General features: G+C 54.6%; 1 protein-coding gene across 1 annotated transcript in view; it reads left to right on the top strand.

The window, feature by feature from the left end:
* The window catches only part of MYT1L (myelin transcription factor 1 like), a 387,004-nt gene that overhangs the window by 331,619 nt on the left and 33,876 nt on the right, over window positions 1-21,509 (top strand). The window lies entirely within an intron of this gene.

Genomic DNA, 21,509 nt, shown 5'->3' with positions numbered 1-21,509 from the left:
CATTTTGAAATGGTAGCATTTTAACACAGATATCAGACAGTACTGAATGATGTTAATTATTTCTAAATAAATAGAACACAATTTGTAATCTAATCTAAGCTAAAATAACCCACGCTATACAATCTATTTAAAAATTACTCCTTGAATACATTTAATTTTTAACTGCAAGATTAATCTTCCTTGTAAAATTAAGAATATAAAACATACAGCATATTTGGTGCATGTGAACAAAAGGGAAAAAATGACTTTCCTTATAATTTCAAATACTGCAGTTTTAAAATACATACTTAAATACACTGTATGTCAGTGCATGAACACACATGTGTGTGAACACAGGTATATTGTCTGTCATTAGGCCAGGATTCAAGGCCAGACACATGGCCCTTCAAAAAACACGTTGGACAGCCTGAGTCTTCCTCGTGCATTACATCTGGTTAAACTCGTCCTCTCCTAATTATTGGGAAGCTAGTCCCATTTTCATCTCACCCTGGGCGACTCTGAGCCATGACCTTCCTTCCGGCTCAGCGGCTGGCCTGCCCTGGCCCCAAGCTGCCTGAGGAGCTGCTTCTGTGCAGGAAAGGAAGATCTGACCAGGGAGGACTAGGTTGCGTTGGCCTTTCACTGTGAATTTGAGGTTTTATTCCAGTAAACACGTCACTAATTTATAGTTCCCCAGAGCAAAATGAGCGAAATTGGAAATAAAGTAGATGTTCCCTCTGGGAAATCACCGACAAGGATTTTGCAGGGCATTTTTCCTGGCAATTTCAGGAGAGAGGAGCATTTTCTTCAGGTTTCTTTCCTGATTGGAAAGACCGACTCTGAGGGGCTGAAGGGGGCATTTGTGGGCCGAGGGGGCCAGTCAGCAGAGACTCCCAGGAGCAGATTCACCTGTGAGTTTGTCCCTAAATGTGACCCCTCATCTTCCAGGAGCTACAGTTCAAGAAAAATCAGATTCCTTCCTGTCTAGTGTCTCTTTTTTACATTTTTACAAAGAGAGACAGGTCCCAGGTACCCACGGGTCTTGCTTCCTCGTCTCCAGATGGTTCAGGTGCCTAATCCTGTTGTCTGCCCACAGTAAGAGATGGAGACACCCTGCTACCTTCACAGGGATTCAAGAATACTGTGATAGTAGAAAGAGATGAGAGCTGCCTCTCTAACCTGACCTTTTCAAGAAAAAATAAACGTTAAGTGCAAATAATTTCTAATCATCAAAACAAAGGTGTGATTTGGCTTTATGATGTGAGTTTCTACAAGAGTGTCCAACAGAACTTCTAGGGCTATGAAAATGTCCAGTCTGGCAACCATGGCCATGCGTGGCTCCTGAAAGGGTGGTGAGGCTGAGGGACTGCATTTCTGGAGGTATTCTGAGTTATTGATCCAGATTTAACAGCCACACCTGTCAAGTGGACAGTGCCGCATAGAATCTTAGACTTCATTGACCTGTTCTTTTTTAACATTTGCTTCTTTATTTGGCTGCGTCGTCTTCCTTCTGCAGGGGGAGGGGGGGCAGGTTCTCCCTAGGTGCAGCATGTGGGTGTCATTGCCCCTTGACCTGTGGATCTTAGTCCCCCGACCAGGGATCAAACCTGAGTCCCCTGCACTAGAAGGCAAACTCTTAACCAAGGGACCACCAAGGAAGTCCCAGTACTGTTCTTTGTATATAGTTTTACTGTATTTTAATACACATTCAGGAATATTTTATTCCTGCAACCAAATAGTTTACAAATTTTTAATCATCTGTGTCCTAAACATTTTTGTGGTATTATTAACACACTGAAAAATAGGTTAGTCCTTTTACATTTACATTGTCCTCTTTTTAATTTCATGCCATTTAGACAGATTAAAACTAAATATTATACAAGTTTCACAGTTTTTTTTTTTTCAGAATAGAATATTTGCATGTTGCACCAAAACCTTGTTTTGGACCAGTCAGGCAGCATTCGATACAAGGTAGTGGAAAGCCTCTGTTATTTTTAAAATGTATTTGACTTTATTACTTTCAAACTTGTACAGAAATTCAAATCTGGTTAAGCAGGTGTCATCAAAGAGCGACTCGGGCCCCTTCTGTAGTGACTAAATAAGCCTGGCTGATAATTTGCATATACATTATGAGTACCTGGGGCGAGGAAGTGGTCAGAAGCCTGCTCTCTGTTCCTGGCTGGAATCTTCCTCTTGCAAGCTTGCTTACTTAATCCCCTAATTAGCCTACCTGTCTGAAGAGCTGCTCCACGGAGGGGATCTTCAGCCCCGCCCTGTCCCAATTATCCTTGGCCTCTGGATTCTGAAGATGTCACCACAGAGCACAGGGCAGAGTCTGGGACTCAAGACAATAACTTGATTTTGCTCGTTTTCAACCCCAGGGCCGCAGAGAGCAGTTCCGTCGTGGCGTCCATGCTCAGGAGCGTGTGGCCGCGCGGCCCCGCTCCGTGACCCCTGCCCGGGCAGGGGAACAGCAGCTTCGCGTCGCTCCGCTCATCGTCCTGTGGCCAGGGGCTTTGGTGCTGTCTTACTCCTTCCTTCGGTTGAGGTGAACTGTACTGGGGTGTGCAACCACACGTGTGAGTGGGTCTTAGCTGAGAGGGGGCACCGTGTGCTCTTAACAAGATCAGGAAATTTTAAAATGACTCTTTGGGAGCAAGGCTACTATAAGCTCAAAAAATTGAGAATGCAGGGGAAGAAAAATTACGTATATTATCATCTCTCTACTAAATACGAGTTAGCTTTTTTATTAATCACATCTATTGAGGATCTTGAAGGCTGCTTCTTCGTGTACCATGCAGGTTATGGAGTCTTTAAAAGGTGCATCATATTCCTGGGGGTAGGGGTGGTGATTCTGTAGCTTCCTTCTTGACATAGAACAATGATCAACCACAGACACCCCGCCTGGGCACGCGGGTGGCTGGCGCGTCAAGGTCTACCCGTCCTTGTCGCCGGGAGTGGGCGGTTACGACCGCGGGTGAAACGCAGATGGAGCGGTGCCGTAGGAAGCCCGGTGATGAGCTCTGAGCACATACGTCTCATTTTCTAGACCCGCCATCTCCTGTAGTCAAGCCTTACACATAGACGACAGGCCAAGGGTGTGTGCTGTTCCCTGGATTTACATGTAAACCCCTGTGTGGACTCTGGGGGCCTAGGAGGGGCAGCGGGGGAAGGTTCTGGAACATGAAGCAGCGCGTCAGGGCTCAGACCCCGTCAGGCCTCCAGGACTCAGAGCTCCAGTCCGAGGAGGTGGGTGTCAGTGCAGCGGGGTCGTTACCTGAATCTTCACCCATCACACCGGCCCTGCACGGAGGATGGCTTGCAGGTTGGCGAGGGTGGGGAGGAGGCCTGTGGGGAGGCCTTGGTGATCGCCAGGGCTGGAGGTGATCCCAAAGACGAGGTCAGGAGCAAAGCTGGCAGCAAGAGCGGTCAGACTTTGGGGATCCTGCCAGAGGAACGCGATGTGAGTGGGTGGGCACCCCCCAAAGGTGCTCCCACCACCTGCATTCCCCCAAAACAGGAGGCGACTGGGGGGAGACTTGGGGCTGGTCGGGGGTTGACTGTCCAAGGCAACTAGGAGAGGGCCCTGTGAGGGCGAGGGGCGTTCAGGGGAGCCGGGGGCTGGAAACCTGGTCGTTGGCATACATGTGGTGACTAAAGCTCCTGAACAAGAAGAGTGAGTCACCAGGAGTGTTGCTGATGGAGGAAGCCAAGGACTGCGGCTCAGCCCCGGGGGTCTCCTGTTCAACTCCACCGGAGGAGCCCAGGGCCACCCGATTACTTCCTGGAAATGGAAATTGTTACAGACCTTCCACGTCCCGCCACAAACAGGTTCCCTCCTTGGCCGGCCGGCCCTGTGCTCAGTGGCTCCGGGTACCCTCAGGACCTGGCCGCACAGAGTTCTTCCTATCACCAACATGGCGGCCGGCGAACATGCTACGGGCTTCCTTGTGAGGCGGCATTGTCCGGATGTGGCTGATGACGCAGTTTCCCCTCACACGTCATCAGAGCGACAGGACTGCTCCCGGGCCAGCGGCTTCACCCCTGCTCTTTCCCTGGACGCTCGCTCTTCCTGCCGAGGCTGAGCGGACACACCGGTAGGGGGTGGGAAAGTGTGATGACGCAGGTCCTCCACCGGAGGCGGTCCCACCTACAATCTGATCATCTAGCAGAGCCGCTCCCACGCACTGCCCTGAGTACGGCGGGCCCCGCTAGGCCGGACGACCAGGCTCTGTGTCCAGCAGCGGGGAGGGCAGTGCCGCTCAACAGTCTTTGCTGGGAGAAGGACCTCGGCTTCACCTCAAGCATAGATTTACAGGCTGTTAGACTTTAGACTTCCCTGGTGGTTCCACCTGCAATGCAGGAGACCCAGGTTCAACCCCTGGGTCGGGAAGATCCCCTGGAGAAGGGCATGGCAACCCACCCCAGTATTCTTGCCTGGAGAATCCCATGGACAGAGGAATCTAGGGGTAAAGAGTTGGACACGACTGAGCGACTAACACTTTCGCTTTTTGTTTTTCATCTTGAGCCCTAAAGATGGGTTAAGAGACCCTGAGATGCATGTCTCTTAGTTCTTCACGTAACTGCCTACCGCGTGTGCATACTTCACAGTGCAAGAACTTTCTGGCGTTCTCCATTGCATGGCCCTTTGTCAAGCCCTGGAGATGACCTTCCCTGACCCTTCTCTCCATCCAATCCCAGACTGTCTCCAGGAGCCTAACCTCGGAGCTGGGTGCACCCTTCACAGAGCTGGCTGACCCCTCACCTGGGCTTGGATCCCCCCGCGAGCCCGGCACCCCGGCTTCTTTCTGCAGTGGTTGTGTTCTGTCTTACAGCCTGGCTGTGTGGTCACCTGCACCAAGCCCAGGACAGAGACTTCTGAGCGCACCCCTTGGGGCTTCAGCATCTGCCTGGTCCTCAGCAGCACTTGGCACTGTGCTGGGGATGCCAGCTGTTTGAGGAATGCCGGCTAGTGAATGAACCGGAATAAGCTGATTTGTACGATACAGCCTTATAAGGAGCCTGCAGTCTTACGGGGGGACACATTGCGGTCAGTAGGCAGGTTGGCCAGGGGACCCTAGGCACAGGCGGCCATGTATCTGAGCCCCAGGTCTCCCCTGAGAAGGGAGGGGATTCGACCGGATGATCTGGAAAGTTCCAGTCAGTTTGTAAACGCTGATGCCCTGGGTGGGAAGGAGACAGTGGTAGGGGGCGCACTCTACAAGGTCAGCCTGGGTCAGGGGACAGAGCTGCATGTGGACGGCCTTGGTGGCAACCACATGGAGACCTGGTGGCTCGCGCATGACCTGGCTCCAGCCTCGCTCTGCTGAGTGATGTGCAGCATCTCCTGCACCCGGACTGTGATTTTCCAAGTGAAAAGCAGAGGAAACACTTCCCCTCGTGTCCACTGGGTGGGAAGCTAGGGTGGAAGTGGCATCACCATCCAGCAGGAAGCTAAGCGGCCGGTCCACGGTGCCCAGCACCCGAGCAGACAGGCAGCTTGCCCTGCAGGGCGGGGTCGAGCCCCAGGGCCCCCCCAGGGCTGCCACAAGTCACAAAGCTGGTCCGTCTGAGCTCGACTCTGAAAAGATGAAGAGGAACTCCCTCTCCCACAAATGTAACCCCCTTGGTCTGCAGCAAGGAGGGGCGCACACCCCCGTGTAGGCGGGGACCCAGAGGCTTGTGGGAGGAATACTTGCATCTTTCCACTGCTTCCCGCCCCACGTTTAAAACTCGCTGAAGGAAAGTGACCTCGGCCTGTTTCCAAGACCTGGGCTGTCTGCGGAAGCAGTGAGAGGCTCGTCCTCTCCCCGAGAGACTCGGGGTGCCGCCATGGGTGCCCGCTGTCTGCCTCCTCCTCCCGACATGGCTCCTGTCTTCCTGGACCGCGCCGTCCTCTGCTGTCCCTGGCGGTCCCTGTCCACCACCCCATGACCCGTGTTAACACTGGAGATGTCAGTCCCTTCTGGGACTTTCAGGTCGCACATTTTTAGGCCGCACAGCTTTCCCACGTTCCCTTCTCCAAGGCGTTTGTCTCCCAAGGAAGGGGGTAACTGTTCGTTGGGTTTCCCATTGTGTTGGTTTGTTCTCCCTTAAATGTGAGGTGCGCTCAGTTCAGCTCTTGCACCACGTGGGGTCAGGGCTCCCCGGGGCCTCTAGCAGGTGGGCAGAGGGGTCAGGCGGGTGGGACTCAGCACCAGGACTGGGCCTGGCTCTCACTCAGCACTGCACGTGCCCACGGGGAGTCTGAGTGAGCTTCAGTCATTTCTGTCAATCCTGGCCTTTCCGAAGGGAAGACTCATTCCGCTCAGCCCGGGCGTCCTGTCAGGATCGTCCCAGTGACTCGGCCTTGTTCCCTCTTGCTCTTTGCTTCTCGCTGAGGTGTTTCTGCTTTCTTCCCCTTTCACATCACGGTAAGACCTGTTCACCCTTGAAAATGCGTGTTTCTGGCTTTTAGTCCCTCAGGGAACTAAGTGGAGCCAGCTCTTAGGTTAAGTAGAAATCATTTAAGATTTTGTTTATCCCTTTGTTGAGAGTATTTGCAATCCATTAGCCACCTTCTTGGGAAAATTCCTTTAGCAATCCAATCAGGATATTTCAATTGCACTAATAAGGACCGCCAAAGACCTGGAGGCATTTAAACATCTCTGGGTTTTCAGGAGTGTGATGTAAGGAGGGCAGTAAGCATCACGAGATGACCTCTTCTACCTCTGGGGGTCCGTCATGGCTCCTACAAGCCCCTCTGGGGAGTCAGAGCAGGGCCAGGTCTCAGCAGTGGGGGCCCCTGCAGCCCCGGGGCCCCCGCCCACGGCAGGGCAGCCTCAGAAGGCAGGTGACCGCTCAGGCCTCGCAGCACACACAGCGGACGGAAGCTGGCGCCCACACCGTGGTTCACTGCAGGGATGAAACGGGCCGTGTCTCAGGCGCCGGCTCCAGACTGAGTGAGAGAAGGCCTTCTGATGAAGGACCGGGGTCTGAGGAGACGGGGAGGCGCGAACGGCCCGCCTGGGCCTGGTGGGCCAGGCCAAAGGGGCTTCAGCACGCTGGGGGCCGGCAGGCTGCGGTGGGGAGGTCAGGAGAAAAAAGACAGACAGTCAGCACCTAAAGTCTGACCCAGTTCCAGCACCACGTGAATGAAACGGAACTTCTTATACTTGAAACCCCAACAACTGAGATCAAAATATTTTGGAGATAAAAGGACTCCATTTTCCTAATCTATCTTTTTCTGCCTCATGTCTAATGTGGTATTATTTTAAAATGCTCATATCAGACTTGCAAATCAGGTTTAAGATCATCAAATAAAAATGTCCATCAGCCCATCAAACCCTCATCAGATCTCATCCTCGCTCACTAATTTCACTCTCTTCTCCCACTTTCTGAATTCTGAAACATCCTCCCAACTGGCATATTTTGATCATCTTTTGCTCTGTCATCTCTTAGCTTTCAGTCTGCCTTGAATACTTGCTTCAGTTCCCTTGCCTTTTTGGGTGACATGTGTTTTTCAGATGGAAACAGAGGCATTTTCATTCCCTGTGCCTTGTCTGAGGGTCAGAACAGCACTGGAGATGTTGAGAAACCCTCTCTTTATTCTCCTCCTGTCTCGTAGCTCCAAGCAGAGCAGACCCTCACATCCTAGGCAGTCTAGTCTACAACAGAGCATGTTTTAACGTTCCCGGTTACATGCCGCGCCGCCTGCGAGAGGCTCTACCATGTCCCCTGGACGAGTTCTCAGCCAGGGTATTAGGGGCTGGGCTGTCATTTCCCCACAAGTATCGCATCTCCTGCAAAGCCCCTCTGGATTCCTCGAGTTTCTCAGTTTTGATTCCCGAGTTTCTGTCTCAGGAGTGACCTTCCGGGAGCCTCTGATGCTAACTTGGTATCAGAAGTGACAATCTTGCTTTAAATCTTACATTTCATAGCATCCGATGCTTGTGGCCCTTGAGTCCCTTCAGAAAACTCAGTAGCCATTTCACCCACATGACTCTCCGCCCACTTGCCTCAGCACTGCGTGGCCTCGGGCCCTGAGATGCTGAAGGCTGACACGGCAGGCACCTTCCTCGTACCAACAAGCAGCTCTAGCAGAGGGCAGGGTGAGCCGGGTGGTAAGGCCAGCAGAGAGGAAACGACCCTTAAAACCCGGATAACTGGCTCGTGGGCCTGGGCCTCTGCACACTGGAAAGCATTCCGCCAACAGGAGGCTGCCCCAGCGCTGTACGACCTCTCAGGACAAGTGTCAGCTTCAGCTGCACTTCCAAGCTGCTCTCCACACAGACCAGACTGCAGCCCAGTCGTCCACAGACCAGAGGAGAAAATGGCCCAACAGGCATTTCTGCTGTGTGGTAGGCACTGATAAATTGCATAAGCGAACATAAAAATCAGAGAAAACGCCTCCTTCAGAGTCCAGCCAGAGTGAGTGACTCGGGGCTGACAGTGAACTTGCATCTGATGAAGGCTGGTGTTCCCGTCCCAGAGAAGAGACTTGTGTTCATCATTTTCTGCTCCAGGTTGGTCTGATCCAAAGACAGCTGGGAAGACACGGGGCACAGAGGCGCGGTCTGGGGAGGCTTCTGCAAGGTAGACCCCCGCCCACCAGCAGCAGAGTGGCCAGGCTGGGGAGGGGTCCCCAGAAGCTGGGGGCTGCTTCTCTCAGAACCCTCAGAGGCAGGGAGTCTGTGACCTCTCTGCGGCCTCCATCAAACATTCAGGTGAGAGCAGCCACGAAAGGCCAGTCCCTGGGCGGCCCGCGGTGATGGATGTGCGGACTCTCAGAAATCCATGGCGCCTTTCCGGCTGAAGCTCATCTTCTCTGGACCAGGAAATAATTTCATGAACAGCCTCAGCGAAGAAAGTCTCACAGTTGGACGTCAGCACCTCCAGGAACCTCTGTGAGAGCTGACATCGTGCGCGTGGAGAGAATGACCCCACACTTGACTCTCCGGGCTCGAGGACGTGCCAGCCCCACAGCCCCTCTGACGAGCAAAGGATGCGGTTGTTATTACATGTGATGTCCTTTAAGTTTCAACAGCTTGTTAGGTCGGTCACTCCCTGACATGGGAAGTGAGCGTCCTTGTCGTGTAACGAGGCAAACGCAGGTCCCAGTCCCCACGAATGAGGGCCCAGCCTGGTGTGGCCACGTGCTAGCTGGGCGCCTGGACTCATCGGCCTCCTTCTCTCCCATCTCTGGGCCTGGGGAAGTGGCAGCTGGGCAGCAAGTCTGGGGAAGGCTGACAGGAGGAGCGTGTCAGAATCTGGGTCTGCCGTTCCCCTCGACAGAGCACCATCAAAGTCCGGGGTCCCCGTGGTCCTCAGCTCTGCAAAGTGAGCCCCTGGTCCTTGAGTCTGTGGACATGTTGCACTCACACGTGCACACCCTGCCCAGCGTGGAGAGGGTGGGGCTACAGCCCCAGGGCTCCGGCGCCCAGCACAGAGCCCTGCCCAACAGGTGATGCCGTGGGAGCCCCCCAGGCCCATGCAGGGCCGTGCTCTGTCCCCGGCAGCACGCAGGGGGCATGTGCCTGCAGGTGGGTCTCCGATCTGTGTCTCGGGACACAGCTGTGTCAGCGGAGCTTCCAGGCGCTGTGACTCAGACTGTCCGGGTGGCCCCAGGGGAGCCTGGCTGCAGGGCAGCCTCTGATCCCCAGGCTGTCAGAGCCATGGTTCCTGCAGCTCTGGAGGCCCAATGGTGTGTCTGTCCCAACAGCTCCTGACTCTGGTTGTGCACCGCTGTCCAGGCAAGAGACTAGCCTGATGAGCCCCGCTCCTTGTGAAAGGCCTTCCCTGCCTCTCCAGGATGCCCACCCTTCCCCGCCAGCTCCTCCTGCTCAGAAGCAGGTTTCCCCAATTCTCCTGCACATCACAGAATCAGCAGCACCAGGGGGTGTCTGAGGGAGGAGGTTTCCATAGCAACTGGCTTGCTCATCCCAGCGTCGGGCAGCCCTGCAGTTCTGTGGGGTGGGGGCAGAACTTCCTCCCACCCGGCATTAGCCGCCAGAGGGCCTTCCTTCCAGGGGGGCAAGACTTGCCCTGTCTTCTGGGCCAGAGAAAGGGCCCCCAGCCACCCTAGAGATCTCCCCAGGTGACTGCTGATGAAACATGAGAATTACAAATCACCTCATTCCTCTCCTCCTATAAGAATTCCTAATTAAACATGTTCTTTCCTTTCCTTTCTTTCTCTTTTTCCTTCCTTCCTTCTTATTTTTCCAGAAAATGATTCTTCCCTTACGGCTACCATAATGAAAATCATTTTTAAATGTGATTCATTTCCTATAAACTCATTTGTGGTTTGGGATAAGTGAAGTTTCCGTAAAATATGCTCTGGGATAGCCATGTTTTAAAATGATTTCCTTAAAAATCAGATCCAGGTTGCTTTCCATTAAACACAGATAGTGTTGATATTTAGCAGACTCCACGACGTGGTTTTATTTGTAAGAGTTTTCTGCACACATTGAAATGGAGAGTCCGTGGCAGTGTGTCCTCAGCTGGACCCCAGGTCTGTTTGTCTCCCTAATGAGCCCATCGCCCCAGGCCCACCGCCCCGTCCACAGCCCCACGTGGCATCCTGGGTGGAGCTGGGCCATCCACAGAGCCCCGGCCACCTGGGGACCACTCCCAGGCGCCACCTGGGACCCTCCATGGGCAGAAAGTCACAGCCTGGGACAAGGACCGCTGTCCCCACGGAGGACTGGATGCATCTGAGCCAGACTTCATGACAGGAGGACACAGGATGCTCTCCAGCCCTGGGATTGTGGTGAGCCAGGCAGAGGAGCGTACAGACCCAACGCCCATTGGTGGCTGTCATGGTGCCTCTCCAGGGCCACTGCCCACACCGTCCATCAGCCTGCTCAGGTTAAACCCACTGCCCCCCCCCCCCCAACAGGCAGTGGCCTCTGAGCCAGCCGGGGGCACAACTTGGGCACCTCTGTGCCTGCTTTGTCTGCAAGATCAGCCAAAGAGAGTAGAGCCCAGCGCCCAGGGCTGCTGGAGAGGAGGTGAGCAGTCAGACAGGCCGCTGCTGCACAGAGGCCTTCGTGGTCGCTGGCCCTTGCTCTGGGATGGCCTGGGATGCGGGGTGGTCAGGGACAGTGGCCGTTCTTAGGAAGCACCCTGCACGGAAGCCTAACTGGGCTCCAGGCCCATCCTCAGTGCTAGGGGGAAAGTCAACAGGCTCCCTGAGATTCAGGATCTCTGTGAACCGGCCCATCTGGAGAGAAAAAAATATAGGTAAGCTGTATTCTGCATTTTCATATTGTTCATGGGATTCTCGAGGCAAGAATACTGAAGTGGTTTGCCAATGCATTTGAACTGTGGTGCTGGGCTCTCTTGAGAGTCCCTTGGACAGCAAGGAAAACAAACCAGTCAATCCTAAAGGAAGGCAACCCTGAATATCCATTGGAAGGACTGACGCTGAAGTTGAAGCTCCACTACTGGCCACCTGATGCAAAGTGCCGACTCGTTGGAAAAGGTCCTGATGCTGGGAAAGATTAAGGGCAGGAGGAGAAGGGGACGACAGAGGATGAGATGGTTAGATGGCATCACCGACTCAAGGGACATGAGTTTGAACAAACTCCAGGAGATGGTGAAGGACAGGGAGGCCTGGTGTCCTCTGTCTCAGAGCCGGACCTTGGGGTGGGGAGGGATTGGGAGGGCCGGGTGCCAGGCTCACCTCATCCCTGTGATCACAGGTTCCCTGTGATCACACCCAGCCACACACACACAGATGCTCAGGACCCACGGTGTGCAGCCCTGCTGGTCAGCAGGCTGACACCCGCCCAGAAAGCGCCCTCAGCCCTGCCGCCCACAGGAGCGCCCGGGGCAGAGGGGCAGTGCTGGCCCACGGACCACGGACAGGACACGGCAGCTCGCCGGCACTCGGGTGGAGGACCAGATCCCTTCCCGGGACACGGCCGGACCGTGCCCGGCCACGGAGACCCCCTGAGGCCAGGAAGGGGCCCGCAGGACAGGCCCCTCGAGCAAACACCACCCGCCGCGGCGCACTCGCCGGCTCTGGGCCGCTCAGCACCTAGTTTGCTGAGCAGAAAATGGAGAAGCACAACAAGCTCTGCAAGCGCTGGCTGCCGAAGTCCAAGCTCGGAGGGAGAAGCCCCACCTCCATCTGCTCTGGGACGGGGAGCCGGGCAGACGGCCAGCTGCTGGGCCCTGAGACAAGTGAGAGACACGGACACAGAGGACGGCGCCCTGCTCTGCCCCACAGGCTGAGGGCATCACAGAGATGAGAGGGCAGCTCTCGACCGGGGTGGCCGGGAAGACCCCTGGGAGGGAGAGACCGCAGGAGCTCGGGCCTGTGATGCCCGGGTCTGGAAGGGAAACAGGACCTGGGGGGCATTTGTTGGGAAGCAGAGGCCCCCGTGGGGGTGAGACTGTGGCTCAGGTAAACAGAGGGGGTGGTGTGGATGAGCCAGGTGGGGACAGGGCGCCCCCCCCACAGGGGCTCCGGGAGGCCTGCAGAAGCCCTCCCCTGAGTGTGCCATCACCTGGAGACAGGCTGGGCCTCCTGGAAAGCCCTGCAGAGGGGTCCCAGTCCCCCAGAGGGGTGGACACTTGTGGCCCCTCTGGGACATCCCAGGCCGAAGATGAAACCTGGGGCATTAGCCCTGGGCCTTCAGGGAGGTCATGGGCAGGCCTGGCCCCATCCGCCCACGTTGCCCTCTGCTCCCCACGGTCATCCCGTCCCCGTGAGCACCTGTGCTTTCCTCCATTGGGGCTCCCTGAGAAAGCTATTCCTGAAAGTTCGGGACCAGAGCCCCATCCTCCTCAGGAGAGTCTCTGGGTCCAAGGCAGCACTGTTTCCCTGAGTCTTTTCCGAGCTCAATACTTCCCAATGCTTTGTCCTTTTCCCAAGTGATCTGGCTCCAGGCCTCAACTCCTCCCCACCCATGGAGCAAGCAGGACACTCCCTCCAGGAGGCCGTGCAGCCCAGAGCCTTGGGATGTGGGAGAAGGAGTGGCCCACAGTGGCCCCACGTCCTGGGCTCGCAGGCAGCACCTGTGAGGGCATCGGGTCCCAGCAGTGACCGTGGGGCATCGGGTCTCAGGGGTGACTGTGGGGCGTCAGGTCTCGGGGGTGACCGTGGGGCGTCGGGTCTCGGGGGTGACCGTGGGGCGTCGGGTCTCGGGGGTGACCGTGGGGCGTCGGGTCTCGGGGGTGACCGTGGGGCGTCGGGTCTCGGGGGTGACTGTGGGGCATCCGGTCTCGGGGGTGACTGTGGGGCATCAGGTCTCGGGGGTGACCGTGGGGCATCAGGTATTGGGGGTGACTGTGGGGCATCGGGTCTCAGGGGTGACTGGGGGGCATCCGGTCTCAGGGGTGACTGTGGGGCGTCGGGTCTCGGGGGTGACTGTGGGGTGTTGGGTCTCGGGGGTGACTGGGGGGCATCACTCCTCATGGTGAACACTCACTCCTGACCTCCTCACCCGTCAGCTCATCTCAATCCACTTCTCGTTCTTCCTCCACCCCTCTCTCTTCCTTCACTCTATGTGCTTCTCCCAGTCTTCCCTTCCGACACGTCCACCTGGGGGATGCCTTGCTTCTCTGCAAGGTTCCCAGCGAGGATGCCTGCTCATGGGCTCTGTGGCCCTGGAAAGGTGAAGGGTCCCCCCTGTGCTCTCCCTGCAAACAGTGCACCCCATGCTCACCTCCCTAGGGGCAGTGACCTCCAGCAGAGGCTCCGAGGGGGCCCATGGCAGGCAGGCTCCACTTTGGCACACCTGGGGACATGCCGCAGTCACAGAGGGACCAGGTCCACCCTGTGCCCAGCGCCCCCGACCTGGCCCCCTGCTCTGGCCCCAGGCAGATGCAGGCGTGTCCAGGAACCAGGGCGCTGGCACCTGCTGTGGCATCTCCTCCCCCTCCGCCTTCTCCCTGCCTCTTCCCTTCCTGTCATCCCCGCTGGGTCAGGCCTCTCCTTGACCTTCCTGGGCACCTTCTGGCGATTCTGGGCTTTTCCTCAGTGGAAGGATGCTTCCCGAATCCAGACCTGCTCTCCGGGTCACCACATGCATACCATGCAGGTGGTTCACGTTCTGACGCTCATCTGTGCCTGCACCCCTCCCATAATCGGAGGGAAATCAGGACCATCAGTGACTTTTGGACCCTGCTCGGGGCCAGGCCCTCCATGCAGGAATCACAGGAAATGGGTTTCTATTCTCTCCCACTTGTGAGACACCCAGAGGGCCACGGGGGTCAGTGAGTTGCAGACAGAGGAACAAACAAATGTCTGTGTCTTTGAACTTCCCCCAAATGAGGGCTAGACCACACGATAGGGTTGTAGGCTCAGAATTGTTCATAAGAAGAAGACTTTTACAAAGAGTCTAGAGGAGTAAAAAAGGCACCAGAGGAGGAGAGGTTTCTGCTCTGCTCACAGCTGTGTGCCTCCGGTGTGACCCTAAACATGCAGCTCACCTGTTTGGATTCACCTTCTTGGCTTTAGATAAGGATATCTGATGAATCTATTTCTAAAAACTTCTGCAAAACTCAGCATCTGTGAAACCATTTAAAACTTGACAAAAAAGACATGAGTCAGGGAACAGGCAGATCCCATAGAGGGAGGGAAGACACACCAGAGACTAAGAGGTCAGGAACTAACCTGAAAAGTGTTCAAAGCCAGACAGCTGTGGGCAAGAGGCTCAGGCAGGAGGCTAGACGTGGGGCCGGGGGTGGGGTGGAGAGGGAGAGAGAAGAAATGACACATGAGCGCTTACAGAGAACCCCAGGATTGCTCAGGTAGAAGATGGACCAAGAAATCTTTTTAATTTTCTCCTGTTTAGAATAAAAAGGCACTTTCTCTCTGAGAAAAGATGGAGGCTTCAAAAAATGAAAGATCCACAAGCATGACAAGTATAAAAAATAAGATAAATGGCAGTGACAAGAGTGCAAAAAGTAGGCACGAGAGTCCAGCTGAATCGTGGTCCTAGAACCTGTCCTTTCCTCTGCACTGGACAGACTGCCTCCCAAAGGCTCGCTGTGGTCAGCAGTTTAGGAAGTGGACTTGCTTTTAAGTTATGTAACGTCTTTCCTCTGCTACCTTGAGAGGAGCTCTGTACCCTCCATGGACAGAGCAATGGATGCCGGAGGCCAGGGGGCCCTGTGGCTCTGCCAGTCCCACAGTCACAGCCAGCTGGCCCCATGGCACGTCCGCACCAAAGCCTGTGTCCACCCGGCAGGTGGCACTGCGCCTCAGGTGGCCGTGGGCTCGGGGGTGGGCGTGGCCTGTGCATGCCTGCCTGGGGTGTCCCCGGCATGGTGAACCCTCAGCCTCCACCCCGAGTGCGGCCCCACTGACTCTTGGCGTTGAGAAGACGGGCCTGGACCAGCCGGCAGCCCCCTCCCTGCCCTCTCCTAGTCGGTGGCCTTCGCCCACAGTCCATTCCCGAGCCCAGGTCCACTTCTTCCCGCTAAAGGCCAGCTGGATGTGGTCACAGACACTGCCGCACCTGAGAGGCAGGGAGGTGGGTGGGTCACTGTGCGCAGCAAAGGGCACCCGCCTCCATCCCCCTCCTGCTCCGTGGCCAGAGAGGGTCCCTTCCCGGTGGGCACTCGAGTCCCTAACGCCCGTCTTCCACCCCGTGTGAGTGGCGTGGCTGCCCGAGCGCTCCGTGCAACCGCGGAAGGTGAGTACCCCCGGGCGGCCCTGCCCGCGTCCAGCCCCCAGGCCCTGCATGCCCGTCTCAGGCGCAGCGAGCGCGGCGGCCCCAGGACACGGGGACGGCTGGCTGGGGTCAGCGGCGGTTTCTCCAACAGTCACCTTTCTGTATGTTCTTTTTTGCATGGGTCCTCCGCGTCCAATTCCAATTCTGCCCGCGGCTGCCGCAGCTCCGGCCTAGCCGCTCCCCTGCTGCTGGACGTGCATGTGCTCCCGCAGCAGTGCCCCAAGGACTCGCCCCGTTATTGAGAGGGACGTCAGCGCTGCTAGGTAGGTCGGCCGCCCTGGACAGGAGCCTGTCCCTGACGACCTGGGGCGCCGGGCAGTGGGCAGCGGCTCAGAGCGGCGCCTGGGGTCCGAGCCCGCGCCCGGCCCCGACGGGGAGGCCTGAGAGCGGAGATGCATGATCGGAGGATGCCGGAGAGCATGCAGCATGAACCGCGGGACTGCCGTCGCAGGCCCTGCCCACCCCCGCACTCCCCAAACTGCCAAAGTGCACCCTGAGTGTCCCCCAGAGATGGACCCAGGAGAGGGCCAGGCCCAGCCCAGCTCCATCTGGGGCCAGAACCCCAGAGCCCTTACGCCCAGTGTTGACAGACAGGACCTGGGCAGCGCCCACCCCCCAAGGACGTCCAGGGGCCTGAGTCGGGGGATGAGCAGCAGGGGGGTCTCACAACACTCGTTAGAGGTGACCCCAGGCTGATGCAGGTGTGTGGGCCTCTAGGTCAGAATTTAAACCCTTGAGGGCATGCCGTTTACCAGCGGGTGGCAGGGTACACGTACCACACAGGTGGGCTTTGCAGACTGCAGCTGGGCTGTGGTCAGTGAGTCAGCGGGCATCACGGCTCTGGTGAAACCCTGCCCCACGAGGTACCACCCACGCCCACCTGCCGCCCCCTGACCACACTGGGCTGTGGGCAGTCAGAAGCCTGGGGGCCCCTTGTAGCCGCAGCTTTGAATTTGATCTGCAAGATCACACTTTGCTGTTAGTAACCCGAGGCCTAACCCATTCCGAAACACCATCTGAATCATCAAAATGAATGTTTTTGAAAAATTATGTGAAGGGTACTACTTTTTATGATTCTTTTTCATTGATTTGTTTGTGTTTGAGTGTAATCTAAAATGAAAAGTGCTTGGAAGCAAAAGAAAAAGGTGATTTTGGTTCACATGTCATGTATGAAAGCAAGCTTTCTCCCCAAGTCTGCTAATATCAGGGCTTGAAACGTGTAGCCATTCAGGATGCCGGAGGGCCAAGTGTGCAGGATAAAGTTCCTCACGTGACTCGGGAAGGACAGAGAACCGGGGATGGGGGCCGCTGGGGTGCATCCTGTGGACAGGTGAAGGTGGAAGGCCAGTGTGCGCACACCTCCCCCAGGCCTGGGAGGGAAGGGTGCCCTCCCGCCTGCCCCCTCGCAGGCCAGCAGGGGCCGGCAGGTGGCATTACAAGGCCGGGACCCCTGACCCCCGAGGCCCCCGCCCGGGAAGTTGCCCTGGTGTCAGGGCTTTGTCCCCACGCCCGCGGCGTGTGTCTGCAGAGCTCCTGTGTCTTTTAACGGGAGGTAAGAAAAAGGACGAGGTGAGACGGGGCCTTGAGCGGGGGCCCAGGTCAGGTGGGAGGATGGGAAGGCTCCCAGTGAGATGGGCTGAGTGGAGAACGGTCCTCCACACCAAATTCAAAAAACAGAGAAAATGACTACTGTCATGCAAACTAAAAATCGATTCATAAGATCCTTGCTTTCCTCCAGTTTCAGGAAATAAACCCAGGAAACTGGGTAGAAGAGATGTCTATTGCTTTTAAGTGACCTGGTTTCCTTCTGCTTGGGGAGAAGATGTCAAAGTCAGTATATGTCAGCTTTTTGTTTTAAAACACCTTTATTTTGCACTCCTCTGCATTTCTTTATTGTTTCCCATTTATATGCCAAAAAAATTCAAAATAAAGACATACATTTTTAGAACCACATCTCTTTAAGTCCAAAAAAAAAATGTTTTTGAGTTCTCATATACATGTTTTTGAGTTGAACTTTTCACATACATGGGACAAATCTTACAGAGTTGACCTCAATCATTCCAATTACAAATATATTTTACTATTATAGATGAGGCCTAATTTTGCATTTTTGTGATTTCATTTAAAATTGAGAGTACTTAAAACTGAGAGTATTTCGTGTTTTACTTAACAAATGCCCCTGGTAGGATGGGTGTGAAAGAAAGGGACAAAAAAGTGCTTTTACAATGGGGGACACATGTACACCCATGGCTGATTCATGTCAATGTATGGCAAAAACCACCACCTTATTGTAAAGTAATTAACCTCCAATTAAAATAAATTAATTAATTTTTTTAAATAAAAAGGGCTGTTACAGAAGCACACCACGAAATTCTTCAAAACCCTCCCGGGACCTGAGTCTAGCCTGTGACACTGTCCTCCCAACAGTCCAGGGAGCGTTTCTCTGCCTGCTCTGCTGCTGCCATCAGAGATGCGGCCTGTTTGCAGGTCGGCCTCGCAGGGCGGCTCACAGGCGAGGTGAGGCCCAAGGACAGGTCAGACCTACAGGCAGGGCTTTAGGCTTTACTTACAAGGTTTTTAAAAATAAGTAACCGGTTTTACCAAGATGAGAGACCCGAGTGTCCTGAACGCTGTCCCTGTGGGCCGGCCTTGGGGAGCTGGCACAACAGATGCTGGGCAGACCGGCCACACGGCACCGCGTGGTCCCCCCGCCCAGGGGCTGCAGAGAGACTGGCCGGCTCTGGGTCCTCAACCACATCACATCCGGTGGCCTTGATCCCAGAGAACAAGCATCTGAGGCCGTGCTGGATGCCTGCCTGGCCATCCGCTGCCCCCGTCGAGGGCCCGAGGAGACGGCTCCCTGCCTGAGCCCAGGGTGGGCGGCCACACAGACTCAGGGCCCGTCACTGATGGGGCCCTCCTGTCGCCGAGAAGATGCCCTACTTTAAACATCCTGCTCAACAGAACTACTTATCAAGACTTTGAATTTCTTTACAAAAGAGAGAGAAGATAAACAACAACAACAACAAAATACAAAGGAAAGAGGATGACGGAACACAGAGAGGTTTTAAAGACGTCCATACAAGCAATTAAGTGGCACAGCACAGCTTCAGTCAAGATTAAAGCACTGCTATTTCCACTACACCCTGCGTCAGGGTGCCTCTTTTGTAACCAGGAGGACAACCACAGCAAGGGGTGACATGTCCTGCAGAGGATGAACCAGAGGCGAGGTGAGGAGCTGACCTCTGCCCCGTTCGTGATGTGGATCAGAGGATTCTCCTGATACAGGCCGTGAGGCACAGAGGGTGCTCTCCTGCACTGCTGGGGCTCCCGACCCGGGAGGTGTGAGCTGCAGTGGCCCTTCTGGGGGCAGATGGTCGAGAGGAAGTCAGAGCGCTCGGGCCTTACACCTTAGATTCACAAAAGCCACAGAAACCTCTTCTGTCCCCACTGAGAGAGATTAGTTCCAGGAAATCCAGGAGCTTGTGAGTGGTCCTGAATTTTTTTTTTTTTTTTAGACTTTTGCCTGAATTTTGCAAAACATAAATGTGGCTTAAAGATTTGATTGTGATTTTTCCATCCACCTTCTTAAATGTCTACACAGGACCAATTTCTTCAGCCAGATGATAACATGAACTACCCCGAATTACTTTCTCTTGATATGGATTAAATCCCAAGGCAATTCAAGATCACAGATAAGGCAAAGGATCATGAATATGTTCCTTGGGAATAGACAGAGATTCTAAGATTACACGTTCACCATTTCCTGTCTCAGAGTGTTTTTACCCATGGTACCTTTGGACTGGAGAGAAAACGAAAATGAAGAAGCTAGTATTTTATTTATCAGGAAGTTACATCTCTAGCCACAGGCCGGTAAAACAGCCCTGGTGGAGCGTCGGTGAGAACTGGCCGGATGCGGGAGGACGGCAGGCTGGGGCGGCCTCACCCTGGTGCTGGAGCGCCAGCCTCGCGGGGAGTTTCCATGGAAACCCCGCCACTCTCCGCTGCCGTTTCCAACGCCAAGCTGTGCAGCCATGAGGCCTCCCGATCCGTCCTCGGGGATGTGGGTGGCCCCACACGGCCTCCCTTCACGGAGACGTGCCCCACCCAGCAGAAGCCGGTCGAGTTTCTGGGTGGATTGTGCAGCAGCCTGTTACGGAGGCTGCGGGAGTTCATCCTCTGAGAAGCAGAGACCCCTTTTGTTACACGAACTTTCACCAACTTCAGAAAACGGTGTATTTTTAAACTCTGGGATGTATTAAAGCAAGGAAATCTGTATGCAAATCTCAGAGTTTTTAAAATCCGTAAAGCCTTGAGCAGTACCATGAAAATGAGCTCCGCAGAGCTGTTAGAGAAAGAATAATGAGTCCCCATCCCGGACTGCCTCGTGCTGTTCAGAAGCACCCCCTAAAGATGAAAACGCCAAACCACCGCCCCTTGGAGGACCGGGGCGGGCTGTTTCTGGGGTGGGTGACCGTGAGTGTGAATTCGCAGCCCCCACCCGCCCGCCCCGTCTTCTTCCCCCAGGTGAGGGTGTGACCGCAGAGGGCTTAGCTTCTTCACATTCTCATGCTCTCTCTAGGAGCAGCAGGCCAGGTATCGGCCTCGTCTACCTAACTTGAAACCCTGAAAATAAAACAACAAACCTTTCCAGAAAGCCAGGCCGCTCTCCGGAAATGTTTTTTTCTTTCCTGACACTGTGAAAGCTCTGAAAATGACCCAAGTTAACATTTTCTTTGTTTTCATGGTGACAAAGGGCGTTTTAAATACGTTTTTTTCTTCAAATGATGCTTTCGTAAATGGTTTAAATGCACAAAAACTACTCCAAAATCCTCTTCTCTTTTTTATAATTAGTAAAGATCTTGTTTTCGTTTGCACAGTCTTGGTTGTGACGCCTCACTTAAGTCTGAACAGGGTGTGTCAACCTCCTCCTGCCTCTACCAAAGAAAGTCATTAAAAATGTCTACTCGTGTTTAAATGAATACATTTTAAATAAATTTGCACTGGGAGCTTAAATTAGGAAGAGTTTAAGGAGTTCTTTGACCAAAAAGCAAGGCCACGTGGACATGACTGGCTGGTGGGAGACAGTTCTGTTTCTTGATACATTTTCAAAACAGAAACGTGCATGGAGATTTGCTTTTCTCAGAATGATTTTATTGCTTCAAAATTTCCCCCCTCTGGGGTTGGGGGGCCTCTCCACATGAGATGCCATTTGGGAAATCAGCTAGTTAAATTCAGTGACTCACGTTATTGACCGAGGAGTCTCATGATCAGACTTGAAGTTCACGAACAGCTGTTACTTTGGCGACAGTTCGGTCTACAGTCTGATCCAGGTGTTGTTTTTGATGAAAGGACAGCACCTGTGCCCTCCGACTCCAGTTTTTACACCCTGACTCTGCTTACACACATCCACGGCTTCTCCTCCATGTCTGCCTTCCCCCACAGCGCAGGCGGTAAATCAGACTTTCATCCTTCAGAGGACACGCCAAGGGTCAGCCACATATTTGAGGTTGGTAACTGTGCTCCTTTCCTCAGGACTAGATGAGAATGAGACAGTTCCTAATATCAACAACAGACAGTACATCTAAGTGTCAAGATATGACATTGGCAGCCCTGGACTCAGCCCGGGTCCATGTGGACCCATCACACATGCCCTGACACGCGCACTGACCTTGAGAAAGTCTGTCTGTAAGCAAGTAATTTGCTGGCCTTGGCTCAGCATCCAATACCCAGGTGGCTTTCAGAGCGGGGAGCAAGCTGAAATCACTTAGAAAGCATTTACACTTATTGACTACTTTGTATTTGTGACCCGTGTCCCTGCCGGGAACTCAGATGCTCACTGCGTACGGAGGCGGCACAGGGCCC

The sequence above is a fragment of the Dama dama genome, chromosome 16 (genome assembly GCF_033118175.1).
Source record: "Dama dama isolate Ldn47 chromosome 16, ASM3311817v1, whole genome shotgun sequence".
NCBI classification, from domain to species: domain Eukaryota; kingdom Metazoa; phylum Chordata; class Mammalia; order Artiodactyla; family Cervidae; genus Dama; species Dama dama.
The sequence above is the reverse complement of the archived record's forward strand: the minus strand, read 5'-3'. Positions and strand labels throughout refer to the sequence as shown.